The following is a 14,587-nucleotide window of genomic DNA, read 5'->3' on the forward strand; positions in this document are numbered from 1 at the left end:
CAACAAAAAAAATTAATTTCTAAGGCATTTATCACAATAACATGTTGAACATAATCACAATCAAAATCAACTCTGTGAGTAGGATTGCATCATACTTATATTCAGATATTACTCTCAGAGTGAGCTACATCCCAAAACAAGGGATTTGTGCATTCTTACCATCCAAGTAGTACACCCATTATAGACTCACTTTTAACACCTAAGCATTAATTTAGTTTATTTTTGAAGAGTCATTATGAAAACCCTTTTTATAGGAATTTTTTTGTACGTGCCCATGATATAGCCTATCCAATCCAATTGTTGAATTTGGCTTCTTTGATACCACTCTATAATATCCTCACCCTAATCCTCACCATAACACTAATTGAGAGGAGGTGGTTACTATGTGTTGACGGTGCTGGACCTGCCAACATTCAAGGGGTCTCCATGATATGTGGTCTCAATTAGACATCACATTGTTTAGAATAGGATCCCCATTCAGAATATGGCTTGGTTGCTGAATTCTTAAAGATTTTCTTTGTCTCTAACTATCAGTAAGATAGAGGAATCCAGTTGTGCCTTCGAAAAGAAAGTGAATGTTCTTGGTGAGTGTTCAATTGCAGGTGTGTCAAGGTTCTTCTATTGCGGAGGGAGAGAAAGAAGTGAGCCTCTAGGAGACAGGTAATAGTACCACCCTATTAGAGACACACGCAAACAATAAAGATTCGTCTGACATCTAGCAGAATAGTCCACAAAGATGTGATGGTCATTACCACCAATATAACAAGAAAGATGTGTCCAACATCCTATGGAATAGTCCACAAGGATTCAACAACTATAGCAAACATTACAACACATTATCAATAAGATAAGTACTAAAATAACCAAAATAGTTCAACTACTTTAGGACAAATGAAAGCAAACATTAATTACAATCATCGACATAATAGTCTTACAAAAATTCATAATCCCTACATGAAGAACATGTTAGCCATGATGTTTCTAATATTAAGTAAATTTTCCAAGACACATGTATACAATGAACACCACTAACTCCAATAGCGGAGCGTTGGAGCCACTCCTTGCTCCCCAAAAAACTAGGCTTGTCCCTTTAGTGCCTTGTGGGAGGAGCCAAGGTGAAAATTCGTTTGCTCATATAATGAGGGTGTATATATAACCAATGAGGAGGTGATGTTTCACCTTCCTTGTAACCCTTTGACTACCCTCATGAATATTTGAATTCCTATGAATTTTAAACTTTCCATGACTCTTCATATTTTGTAAATGTCCTTTGGACTTCCACTTTACAATACATTTTTAAAATATAAATTACATAATCCATAATAATCATGTGGGATGTGATGAATCTTGACATGACATGACATGAAATTTTTGACATGGACTTCTTGATGACCTAGAAATTTCAAGCCACTCTTGCTACTGCTTCCTATGTGTTTTCTTGAAAATGCTCTTCTATCCACCTCTGTATGGCCTAGAGGTAAGGAGTCCTCAATGGTACAAATTCTTGAGTTGTGGTCACAAATTAGTGTCCCTTTTATTTCTCTTCATTGATCTATGTGCACAATCAACTATTATGGTGTCTTTTAACATGCTTCCCTTCTTCATCTCCTTCTTCATCATCCTGTTATGGTATGATAAGGTACCTACATCCACAATTCACTCACGATGAGACAACATCAGTCTGATAAACCCCTAATATAAGATAGTGCATGTTGATCCACTGAATGAGCCAAAACTGAGTGACAGGATGGGAGAGATGATCAGTGACTATGAAATTGTACAACTCAGGTAGTCACAGGTGAAGCTTAAGCATTGAGAGTATGCAATGTGCAGTTTAGGATGGATTGAGGAAGGAAATTGCATAGTTTGGGAGTTTAGTGTCACAATATGAGGGAATGGGCATGAGTTCACCCTATTTTAGAGTTCTAGAAGGAAGAGGAGGTTGGGGAATTACAAAATTTCACAACTCATAAGCTTAGGGATAGAGCTTGAGGTCAGAGATTGCACAATGTGCAGTTGAGTCCAGATTGAAAGGATGGATTGTGAAATTTTGGAGGCCAAGGTCTGGGCTTGAGTATTGAAACTGCACAATGTATAATCCTTGTAGACAAGAACTACACATTACACAGTATGAAGAGCTAGGGTCACAATTAAAGGGATGAGACTGCGTAATGTGTAGTTCAGGAAGCCCGGATGAGGCTAGGTTGCTTGGTCAGAAAGTTTTCAGAAATTAACTAAGTGCAAGATCGATGAGGATGATGTGAATAGTGACAAGAATTTGACTATGATCACACACTTAATGACAGAAAAATGTAACCCATCTAGTACATGTGAACAACAAACTTCCCTCATTTCAACAATTGTACGACAACTTATGACAAGTGCAACACTAAAGATACCCTTTGCGACGACCGTGACGACACTTATGCAACAGTGTTTAAAAATTTGAGAATGAGTGAAAAATATGTTTACATGGTAGGATCAACTCATTTTCACAAAGATAACCCCTTGAAGCCACCAAAAAAAGCTCATATACATCGTGCAACACTTAACGTGCGAAAATATGACATTTTTATTTTCTCGCAAAAGGGACCAAAACACTAAAATAAAACACATGAAATGGATTTCAATGTTTACAAGGACAATATACAAGACCAAGGTAGGCTCCAAATCTTGGTGCAAGCCAAATTTGGGAAGGCGTTGTAGCAGCAACAACACTTTGTGGCACACTGGTACAATTCTATCTTCTTTGTCTCCGTTGAGTCTTCTATGCAAGGTCTTATTTCTTCACGGAGTATTGATTCATCATGTATATCACTCTAGTCTCCCCACTTACCCATTGAATAAAAATGGTCCCCTTTGTACCTTCTCTATCGAAAACAACATAAGATTCAACAATATCACAATTTTTCGAATTGGAAAGGGTAGTGAAGTTCATGAGATTTGGATTTTCAAAGTAAAAGTTTTGATGTCTAGTGTTGCTCTATTGCCAGCAGGCCTAGAAAGTAACCTGGTAGAGTCACTGTAGGAACACAAGAATTGATGCGCTGCCAAGGAGCCTAGTCAATACCTCAATGAAGTTGCTTGCTTCACCTCTCGGCGTAGGAAGCCTTTCTCTTCTTTCACCTTTAATTATTTATTTCAATAGGATTGTGCATTCACACCTATTCATTTTATGGGTAGAAGATGGATCCTGGCTTGTTGAGAGTAGGATATATTGTTCCTTCGAAGAAGTATATAAATACCTCTGATTTAGGCTTTCTCATTTATATTTTTCCCCTTTTCCTCCACTACAAATTTGATAAGCATGAAAACATCGAAACATAAAGAAACCAGTGTGGGAGTCAGGTTTCTTGAATAGACAAAAGTATCATGGTTTGATCAAAACCATCCTCATGGATAGATCATATTTTTTGTCGGAACTTCATTGACCGAAAGATGCAACCAAGATGAAGAAGGAGGACTGAAGGTTAGACAAATGTTGTAGTGTCACATGACTCTTTCCAATTCAAGCATACACACAAAGAAATCAAAAAACACGCTCACACACGACACTTATTTACATAAGAAAACAAAATATAAAACCAAATAAATATGAAAGAAAAGAGACTATTTACATAGCGCAGGGCATAGCCCTAGATCATCCTTGAAAATAATGTTTCAAGTCTTGGCCATTAACGGGGAGACAATCAATATTCCCGTCTAGTGATTGTAGATAATATGTGTGTTGGCTAAGATTTTTGTGTATGGTGAATAGTCCAATCCATAAGGATTGAAACTTAGTGTGTTTTCCTTTATCCTTGTGGGCTCTATCCCACTTTAAGACTAAGTCACCCACACCAAGTTCATTCTTCCCTACAAACTTCTTATTGAGCCACCTCTTGATACAAATCTAGTGAAGAGAAATTTTTTCTTTTGCTTTCAATATTTCTTCCTATAAATTGCAAAGAGTGTCCATCCTACGTTGAAATAATAAACAAGGATTGCCCTGGGATTATTATGAAAGCTGGAGGGTAGGTAAGTAGATGTTTAGGGGTAGGGTGGATTCTTTTCCATACACCAGGAAGTGAGACACATTTAGAGAGGGTTTTGGCATGACTTGGCTAACCCATAAGGAATTTCCCAAAGCGAAGTACCAGTTCCTTTGTTCAGACAAGATGGACTTCTTAATGATACAAATAAGGTTCTTATTTGTAGACTCAACAAGAATATTTCCCTACGGATAGTAGTTAGTTGAATGTTTCAATACAATTCCATTTTCTAATGCAAAATCATATAATTTTAACAATGAAAAATAAATTTCATTGTTAAAAACGAGTGAAGTCAGAATGTCGAACCTGGAAATGATATTCCCCTTAAGGAATTTGATGACTTCCCGATCATTCATGTGCTTTAGCGGAATTGGTTTTGTCCACCATGTGAATTAATATGTAGTAGTGAGGATCTATCGGTGCTACTTTGATGAATGTAAAGAAATTTTTCCAATAACAATTAGGCCCCATTGTTGAAAGGGTTCTTCCACTGCAATAGGTTGCAATGGGATAGATGACTTCTTGTTTCGGTCAACACAATTTTCATAGACTTCACATTTGCGGGCATAGGCATGAGCATATTTGAATAATGTGGAACAATAGAAACTGGTATGCATAAATTTATGTGCAGTTATATCAGCCGAAAAGTGCACCTCAACTGGTCCGTCGTGGAGATCATGCAATACTCTCTCTGAATCATGCGCTTCTAGACACCTCAACAACACTCCATTATTGTTCTTTCTAAAAAGAACCCATGCACCAATTGATAAGATAATTCTTTAGGTCTAAACAACCTCTTTTGACATGATGATAAGTGATAGGTCACGGTGTCATGATCAAGGTATTGGGGAACATCCACATACCAAGAGTTTGCAATGGTAGTGGGGGAAGCTCACTCAACATTGTACATTTCAATCTCCTGCTTCCATCCTAGAGGATATTCTTCATTTGCATCCACTGCTTCTACTACTAGCCGACATAGATCGTGGCCATTGATTGTGTGAACTATATTGAACTATAAGTCATACTCTTGTAGACCAATCATCTACTTCACTCTTCTCTCACCCAACTCTTCCTGAACAAACATTGATCTAATTGCTGGGTGTGGCACAAAAATAATGTATTGGTTGTTCAAGAGATAGGGCTAGAAATGATTTACCTCCTTGTAAACAACATACACCTACTTATAAATGATGGGATAGTTAATCTTGAGTCCTTGTATGCTACCACTCATGAAAGATATTGGCCTCTCATTGTTTTGATCATCATTCTGTGTTAGCAAAACGATAAGAGAAGTGTCAGAAGAGAAAGTGTAGAGAAGAAAATATTTCTTGAAATCTCGGCTATACAAAGTAAGTGCTTCTGCAATAACTTTCTAAATGTGGGAAAACATGTATTTTCCCATTTTATCCCACTTTTATAACACATCCTTTTTTACCATCTCTTGTAGAGTTTTCAAGATCTAAGCATAATTACAGATGAACTTATGGAGAAAGTTGATTTTCCTCAAGAATGATTGCATAGATTTTGTTAGCACTCAGAATTAACCTCAAGGTTGAGAAAAGGAAATTTTGAGGTAACCACAGAACAAGCTTTTGATCTGGCATCTAGCCCTGCCAGACTAGAGAGGGCTCTCTCTTTGCCAACAAGATGTGGCTGCAATAAGTAAATCTTAGGCTAGTTATGGAGTGCGGGAATTTTTTTAAAAGGTTTTGGGTCGAAACAACAAGAGAAAAGATGATTGGGCTATGGAGTCAATGCCAGTTTCTGCCGGAAAACTTGGGGCAAATTAAGTGCCATGTCCAGCGAGATATAAGATTTCAAATGTGAGAAGAATAAAGGGGAGAAAGCTCGCTACCCTGCAAGAATCAAATAGGGATGGATCTCCAAGAGCAGCTTTAGACGAACAAGAAACACAGGGTTGCTCAACAGAGAATCTAACCAAGATGAATTCTGCAAAGACAACCACTACATCTAATAGAAAAGTCATCATGAAAGGAGCATCATTACAGATGAATTCCTAACATATCACTTAGATAATGTTGTAACAAGGTAGAAAAAAAATTACAGGAAAAACATACTGAACAATAACACCATGATGTATCCCAAGTCCAAAGGGTAGAAAACGGCTTTATTAAAATGATATTCAGGAAATTTTACACAGTGCCAAGCAGCCTCCCTGTTGCAAAAATCGAAACCTTACATCTTCAAAACTAAGCCTATTTATAATATTACAAAATCATTTTAAATTTCCTCAACATAGGAAATATACAATAAAAAGAACAAAAAATTAATCCTAAAATCCTATATTAAAACAACAATATAAACTAAACAATCTAACCAATTAATTTGCAACTAATACCCCAAACTATCTTGAGAGAGAACCATGAGAAATAATTTTTTGAAAACCCAGATTAGGTGAAGGTTTGCCAAGTGGATTAAGATTACTATATCCTCTCCTTTAGGTGTGGAACCATATTCCACAATATCTTCCCTTTTTACTACCACCTTGCACCTGCACGAATTTTGGAGTTGTTTGATCGATTTGCAGTTTTTGTCCCTCCTTGGATGTTCTCTAGCTTCCATTTGTAATTCTCTTACTTTATTATCTCGCCTTCTAGTCTTATCTTGTTTCAATGATGAATATAGTTGTTCTGCTCTCATAATAATACTATTAGGATTTCCTTCAGAATGAGCTATTTAAATGCAAGACTTTCCCGACAAGCCCCATCTATCAATTTCCATGTTGGTTTTATCTGCCAATTTCTCATAATAATGGGTATATCTCTCCAAGGAATTTTTTGGCCATCTCTCTACTCTGACTCATCATAAACTCTTTCCTGTTTTTCAGTTTCATATCGATTGCATGCATAAAACCCACCTGTGCGTTCACCATACTCTGACCAAGCACCAAGGCATAACCAACAAAATTTGAATTTACATGGAGGTATACAAGTAATATGCAGACAACCCTGATTTTTCTCAATTGGTCGTTTACACGTTGGGCAAGGCTTTGAATTTGCCAATATCCAGTTCATGTTTTCTGATTCTGTGTTGTTCTTCAAGATCCACTTTTCAAATGTCTAGTGGGTTGTGAGCTTCCTCACAACAATTCCAACAATATTTATGTGTGCATTTGTAGATAACATCATAAGGGCCACTTCCCATAACAAAGTCCATGCCATACTCACAATCATTCACTTTAAATTCTGCTTTTAGTTTAGTATAAAACACAGCCATCTCCTTCAGTTTATCATCACTTGCTTATAAAGAAATAATGAAATTATCTTATTGATCGAATACATGCCTACCGTTGATGCCAAAATCATGACCAGAGGGTTTAGAATTAGGTTCAGAAAACACGTCCTTGAACTCCCATACAGATGACTCAAGGTCTTGGTCATCATTCCCAAATAAGGTGTAAGCACTGTGCGTAGGGCCACACTCCAGAAGCGCAGTGCCACAACAAGAAGTGCAGCCCCACACTTCCAGGAGCATAGCGCCACCTCCTTCAAAAGGATTTCCACTAAAGAATGACTGGAATATGTCGAATGGATCATAACCACCGCCACCACCCTTTCTTTATTGCTGTCAGCACTTACTGAAGGACATCTTGTTCAATGGACTCATTTTCCACTTTTGTTGTACAACCAAAAATCCAGTCCCACTAGCTTTGAAAATAAGCATAAATTTTAGGAAATATAGAGACTATAACAATTTGAAACAAGTGACCTCCACAACTGACACATACTCAGATGATTTAGCATCATCGTTTGCCCAAACAAGAAAATTAATCCTTCACTTCTCTACATGAAAAGATCTGATAGCCAAATTGGATTTTCAAAACTTAGCATATTTCATGCTCGAGATCTATAGACTTATTTACTAGAGGTTGAAAACCTGCATAGAAAACTCCTTTGTTTTCAAATACCCTTGTCACTGTAGAACCTGCTTGTACACTCTTCTTTGAAATGGAAGTTTCTACTGGATCAACAAAGACCATTGGCAGTGCACCTTTATCTAACTTTTTAAATAAACAAAGTTGTACTCTCCCATGCTTAATTGACAAGCAAAAACAAGGCTACTGCATTTGTCGAGGAAATGAAAATGATTTCCAACTTTCCCTGTCCCTGTCATGCAACCCCAACATTAACAAGATAATTTTCCTTTTGCTTGTACATGCTGCTGGTTCATCTTTATATGCAATTCCCTTCTTCCTCGAGACCCAAAGGAGGGAAAAGCTTGATAAATCTCAGAACAGTAGAAAAATCCTACTCTTCAATTGCATTGGAGAGCTTCTTCTTGATTACACTCTCGAGCTTTTGCTTCGAATCAAGACATTGGCTTCTCCGCTCTATTGCAGTCTCTCTACCTCCCTCAGATTCTATGACAATGGAGTCACTGTACTTTGCATCAGGCTACAAGAATGCCTCTACGTATTTGGCAATAGACTCGTAATCCTCAGATTCAAGGGCTTGTTTAGCACCATCTATGCAATTCCCCCTCTCCACAATGGCATCAATTCTTGTTAAAGTGGATTGAACACGAGACTGGGCAAGATCTAGCTCTCTCACCTTGCCACTCACATGATCTGCAAGGTCACAAGTTGAGCATACACTTAAGAGCATCTGATCTGAATCAGCCTTCACAATCTCCAACACTTCAGAAAATTTATGGAGATTACTTAACTTCTTCTCCAGCTCATGGCACTATGACAACAACACTTCCAACTCTTCATTGATGCCTCTGTGATGAGCAATGCATTCATGCAACGACTAGGTCATAGAACCTACATCTGTCAGGTTCTTGATTTGCTCTATCATGTCTTTGTTTCCAAAGCTAATTGATGGAACCCCTCCTTTACCCAGATCATCTTCTGCTAATTCCATCCCCTTCTCTCCGTCTATTAGCAAGCTATTGGAACGAAATACTAATGATGTTTGGTACCTTCACGAAGACCTCCTCCTTGTCTTCTGGTAAATGATCCATATCCATGTACAAGAGGTTTCGGCATTCGATTTAGACCTATCAAACTATAGCATGAGTTTTTCAATGCCCTTGTTCAAACTATTACATCAATCAACAACATTTCTATACCCACATAAATCCTCAGTCTTTCCAATTGTTGAAACAACAGAGATTAATATCGCAACACAGAGTTCAGGATTGCCTTTCTCACATACAGCCCATAAACATCCAATGTAGGTAGACAACCCTAACAACTGGCTCGCACTTAACTAATCACATGTCTGTGATGAATAGTAAATGAAGATTTTCTCCTTTTTCTTGCAACTAACTTCTATATTTTAGCGTTTCAATAGAAAAGGAGGAAGCTGCTGCTCATCATTGAAATTCCAGAAAAATATGAACTGCTAACAACTTCGGCACAAATAAAATTTCCATAAGTAAGGATGACAGCAAATACTGAATGAACATCTATAAATCTTCAAGTAATTCCTCTCTAGAACCATGAGACCAACAGCTGTAAACTTTTCATCAGCAATATCCTTGTCAACAATGTACTGTGCCCTCTACACATGATATCTATTTCAATCAAAGCAGAGAAACGAGCTCACCATATGTTGAGATAAAGATTATTAGCACAGTAATAGGCCTTCAAATGCTACTTTCTCTCCTTCTCCATCACAATCCAACCACATGACCAGCCACTGACATCTCCGAGTTTCCTCTGGATCATTAAACACATAAATAGCTGCACGGGGAGATCTTTGAGTTAATCATTCATTCGGTCATATCTTTTGATCCATGATCCGGTTTTTGGAGTGTAATATGCCGTTGGAAAGCTCTTTCCAAGCTGCTCCTGATGAACAAACTTATGACGTGTTTTGTGCTGAATATCATGTGCAAAACATCTAACCAAACCAAACGAAGTAAGAGCTCCTGTTGATCCCTGGTAACAGGGTGCGAAGACTGGAACTAACATCAGCCTTATTGGGGATGGCAGCTCCTTGGAGGTGTCAAGAACACCATAGACCAAGTGCCTCATCCATTGGGTAATACGGTCAAACACCTGCAAACTCAAAACAACTTATACCAATCCATAAAACATACACATACTGCAACCTGTACATAACAAACTGAAATGCTACCTTGGGCAGCTTATTTATACACAAACCTACCCTATTTTGCAGCAAAATCAATAGATCAAGTGATATTGTAATGCTAGATCAACCATTCAAGTAACTATGACAAAGATGCTGCTTGGAAATACTTGAACCAGGACACAACTAGAAATTCTACCAGCAATATATACATATGGTACTTCTGGCTCTGTAAAAGGAAATCTAGTTTTTCATTCAACTTAAGAAAATATTCCATATATGCTGCTATAGGATCATAAAAACCAGATTCTATCTACTGCCCCAACTCATTAACATATGCTCTTGGCTGGAGATTGTCACATCCTCGCTGTAAGTCATAACATCCTTCAATCCAACCATTTAAGAGCAGCCTTATCTTTTCTTCCTTGGGAGGAGGGAGAGTTTCCAAGAACTGTTTAGGGTCTTGGAATTCATGTGACTTAATTTGAACATCCAATAGTTCAATTTCATTTTCCAATCTTTCAACAACTAAGCCAAGAAAACAATATTTATTCTCAGGTGTGAGTCGGAGGGATTTCAAGCTAAGAAACAATGATGTTAAAAAACTCTAATCAATCTGAAATTTTGCTAACTCATCCCTTAAAATGAATAACATTTCACTAGATGATGGATTTGCCACATAACCTGTCATCAGTGATTACCATCAATGTTTTGAAAACTGGATTCTTTGGCAGTGAAGTCGAAGCTCAGGATCTTGAACAATGGAGTCATTAGGTAGATGATTTCAACCTTCATATGTGTTTGACTGTTGTCCACCATCAGCAATCAGATCTGCAACTTGAATGATATTTCCCGGAGAAGATTTGTCACCTCATCCCCGACAGTGGCCCCAATATGTTAGCACTCAGAATTAACCTCAAGGATGAGAAACGAAAATTTCGAGGTAACCACAGACCAAGCTTTTGATCTGGCATCTAGCCCTGCCAAACCAAAGAGGGCTCTCTCTTTGCCAACAAAATGTGGCTGCAATAAGTAGATCTTAGGCTAGTTATGGAGTGTGGGGATTTGTTTAAAAGGTTTTGGGTCAAAACAGCAAGAGAAAGGACGATTGAGCTACGGAGTCAATGCCAGTTTCTGCCGGCAAACTTGGGGAAAATTAAGTTCCATTTTCAGCCAGATAGAAGATTGCAAATGTGAGAAGAATAGAGGGGAGAAAGCCTGCTGCCCTATAGGCATCAAACAGGGATGGATCTCCAGGAGCAGCTTTAGACGAATGAGAAACACAGGGTTGCTCAACATAGCATCTAACCAGGATGAATTCTGCAAAGACAACCACTACATCTAACAAGAAACTCATCATGAAAGGAGCATCATTGCAGATGAATTCCTAACATATCACTTAGATAATGATGTAACAAGGCAGAAAAACAAAATATGTAAGTGAATTACAGGAAAGGCATACTGAACAATAACACCATGATGTATCCCAAGTCCAAAGGGCATAAAACTGCTTTATTAAAATGATATTCAGGAAATTTTACACAGTGCCAAGCAGCCTCTCTGCTGCCAAAATCGAACCCTTACATCTTCAAACTAATCTTATTTATAATATTACAAAATCATTTTAAATTTCCTCAACATAGGAAATATACAATAAAAAAATAAAAATTAATCCTAAAATCCTATATTAAAACAATAATATAAACTACACAATCTAACCAATTAATTTGCGACTAATACCCCAAACTATCTCGAGAGAGAACCATGAGAAATATTTTTTTGAAAACCCAAATTAGGTGAAGGTTTGCCAATTGGATTAAGATTACTATATATGCTCCTTTAGGTGTGGAACCATATTCCACAAAATCTGCCCTTTTGACTACCACCTTGCACCCGCACGAATTTTGGAGTTGTTTGATCGATTTGCAGTTTTTGTCCCTCCTTGGATGTTCTCTAGCTGCCATTTGTAATGCTCTTACTTTATTTGCTCGCCTTCTAGTCTTATCTTGTTTCAATGATGAATATAGTTGTTCTGCTCTCGGAATAATACTATTAGGATTTCCTTCACATCTAGCTGTTTAGATGCAAGACTTTCTCGACAAGCCCCATCTATCAATTTCCATGTTGGTTTTGTCTACCAATTTCTCATAATAATGGGTATATCTCTCCAAGGAATTTTTTGGCCATCTCTTTGCTCTGACTCATCATAAACTCTTTCCTGTTTTGCAGTTTCATATCGATTGCATGCATAAAAATCACCTGTGCGTTTACCATACTCTACCCAAGCACCAAGCCATAGCCAGCAAAATTTGAATTTACATGGAGGTATACAAGTAATATGCAGACAGCCCTGATTTTTCTCAATTGGCCGTTTACACTTTGGGCAAGGCTTTGAATTTGCCAAAATCCAGTTCATGTTTTCTAATTCTACATTGTTCTTCAAGATCCACTTTCAACTGTTTCACAGTCTACTGGGCAGTGATCTTCGTCACAGAAATTCCAGCAAAAGTTATGTGTGCATTTGCAGATAACATCATAAGGGCCACTTCCCATAACAAAGTCCACACCATACTCACAGCCACTCACTTTAAATTCTACTCTTAGTTTAGTATAAAACACAGCCAACTCCTTCAGTTTATCATCACTTGCTTCTAAAGAAACAGTGAAATGATCTTATTGATCCAATACATGTCTACCGTTGATGCCAAAATCATGACCAGAGGGTTTAGAATTAGGTTCAGAAAACGCATCCTTGAACCCCCAAACAGTGGACTCAAGGTCTTGGTCATCATTCCCAAATAAGGCGTAAGCGCTGCGCATAGGGCCACACTCCAGAAGCATAGCACCACAACTAGAACTGTAGTGCCACACTTCCAGGAGCACAACGCCACCTCCTTCAAAAGGATTTCCACTGAAGAATGAATGGAATATGTTGAATGGATCATAACCACCACCACCACCCTTTATTTATTGCTGGCAACACATACTGAAGGACATCTTGTTCAATGGACTCATTTTCCACTTCTGTTGTACAACCAAAAATCCAGTCCCACTAGCTTTGAAAATAAGCATAAATTTTAGGCAATATAGAGACTATAACAATTTGAAACAAGTGACCTCCACAACTGACACATACTCAAATGATTTAGCATCATCATTTGCCCAAACAAGAAAATTAATCCTTCACTTCTCTGCATGAAAAGATCTGATAGCCAAATTGGATTTTCAAAACTTAGCATATTTCATGCTCGAGATCTATAGACTTATTTACTGGAGGTTGAAAACCTGCATAGAAAACTCCTTTGTTTTCAAATACCCTTGTCACTGTAGAACCTACTTGTACACTCTTCTTTGAAATGGAAGTTGCTACTGGATCAAAAAAGACCGTTCTTAGTGCGCTTTTATCCAACTTTTTAAATAAACAAGGTTGTACTCTCCCATGCTTAATTGACAAGCAAAAACAAGGCTACTGCATTTGTCGAGGAAATGAAATTGATTTCCAATTTTCCCTGTCCCTGTCATGCAACCCCAATATTAATGAGATAATTTTCCTTTTGCTCGTACATGCTACTGGTTCATCTTTATATGCAATTCCCTTCTTCCTTGAGACCCAAAGGAGGGAAAGGCTTGATAAATCTCAGAACAGTAGAATGATCCCGCTCTTTAATTGCATTGGAGAGTTTCTTCCTGATTACACTCTCGAGCTTTTGCCTCAAATCAAGATGTTGGTTTCTCTGCTCTGTTGCAGTCTCTCTACCTCCCTCAAAACCTATGACAATGGAGTCATTGTACTTTGCATCAGGCTACAAGAATGCCTCTACATATTTGGTAGCAGACTCGTAATCCCCATATTCAAGGGCTTGTTTAGCAGCATCTATGCAATTCCCCCTCTCCACAATGGCATCAATTCTTGTTAAAGTGGACTGAACGTGAGATTGGGCAAGATCTAGCTCTCTCACCTTGCCACTCACATGATCTGCAAGGTCACAGGTTGAGCTTACACTTAAGAGCATCTGATCTGAATTAGCCTTCATAGTCTCCAACACTTTAGAAAATTTATGGAGATCACTTAACTTCTTCTCCAGCTCATGGCGCTGAGACAACAACGCTTCCAACTCTTCATCGATGCCTCTCTGATGAGCAATGCATTCATGCAGCAACCGGGTCATAGAAACTACATCTATTAGGTTCCTGATTTGCTCTATCATGTCTTTGTTTCCAAAGCTAATTGATGGAACCCCTCCTTTACCCAGATCATCTTCTGCTAACACCATCCCCTTCTCTCTATCTATTGGCAAGCTATTGGAAAGAAGTACTAATGATGTTTGGTACCTTCACGAAGACCTCCTCCTTGTCTTCTGGTAAATGATCTATATCCATGTATAAGAGGTTTCGAAATTCGAGTTAGACCTATCAAACTATAGCATGAGTTGTTCAATGCCCTTGTTCAAATTGTTACATCAATCAACAACATTGCTATACCCACATAAATCC

General features: G+C 38.0%; 1 pseudogene; it reads right to left on the minus strand.

The window, feature by feature from the left end:
• Window positions 1-13,896: 13,896 nt before the first annotated feature.
• On the minus strand, window positions 13,897-14,367 carry LOC149222881 (conserved oligomeric Golgi complex subunit 4 pseudogene; annotated as a pseudogene).
• Between the last annotated feature and the right edge of the window lie 220 nt (window positions 14,368-14,587).

The sequence above is a fragment of the Pinus tabuliformis genome, chromosome Q, assembly GCF_031772625.1.
Source record: "Pinus tabuliformis cultivar Carrire ecotype Pingquan chromosome Q, CPIR1, whole genome shotgun sequence".
In the NCBI taxonomy this organism is placed as follows: Eukaryota; Viridiplantae; Streptophyta; class Pinopsida; order Pinales; family Pinaceae; genus Pinus; species Pinus tabuliformis.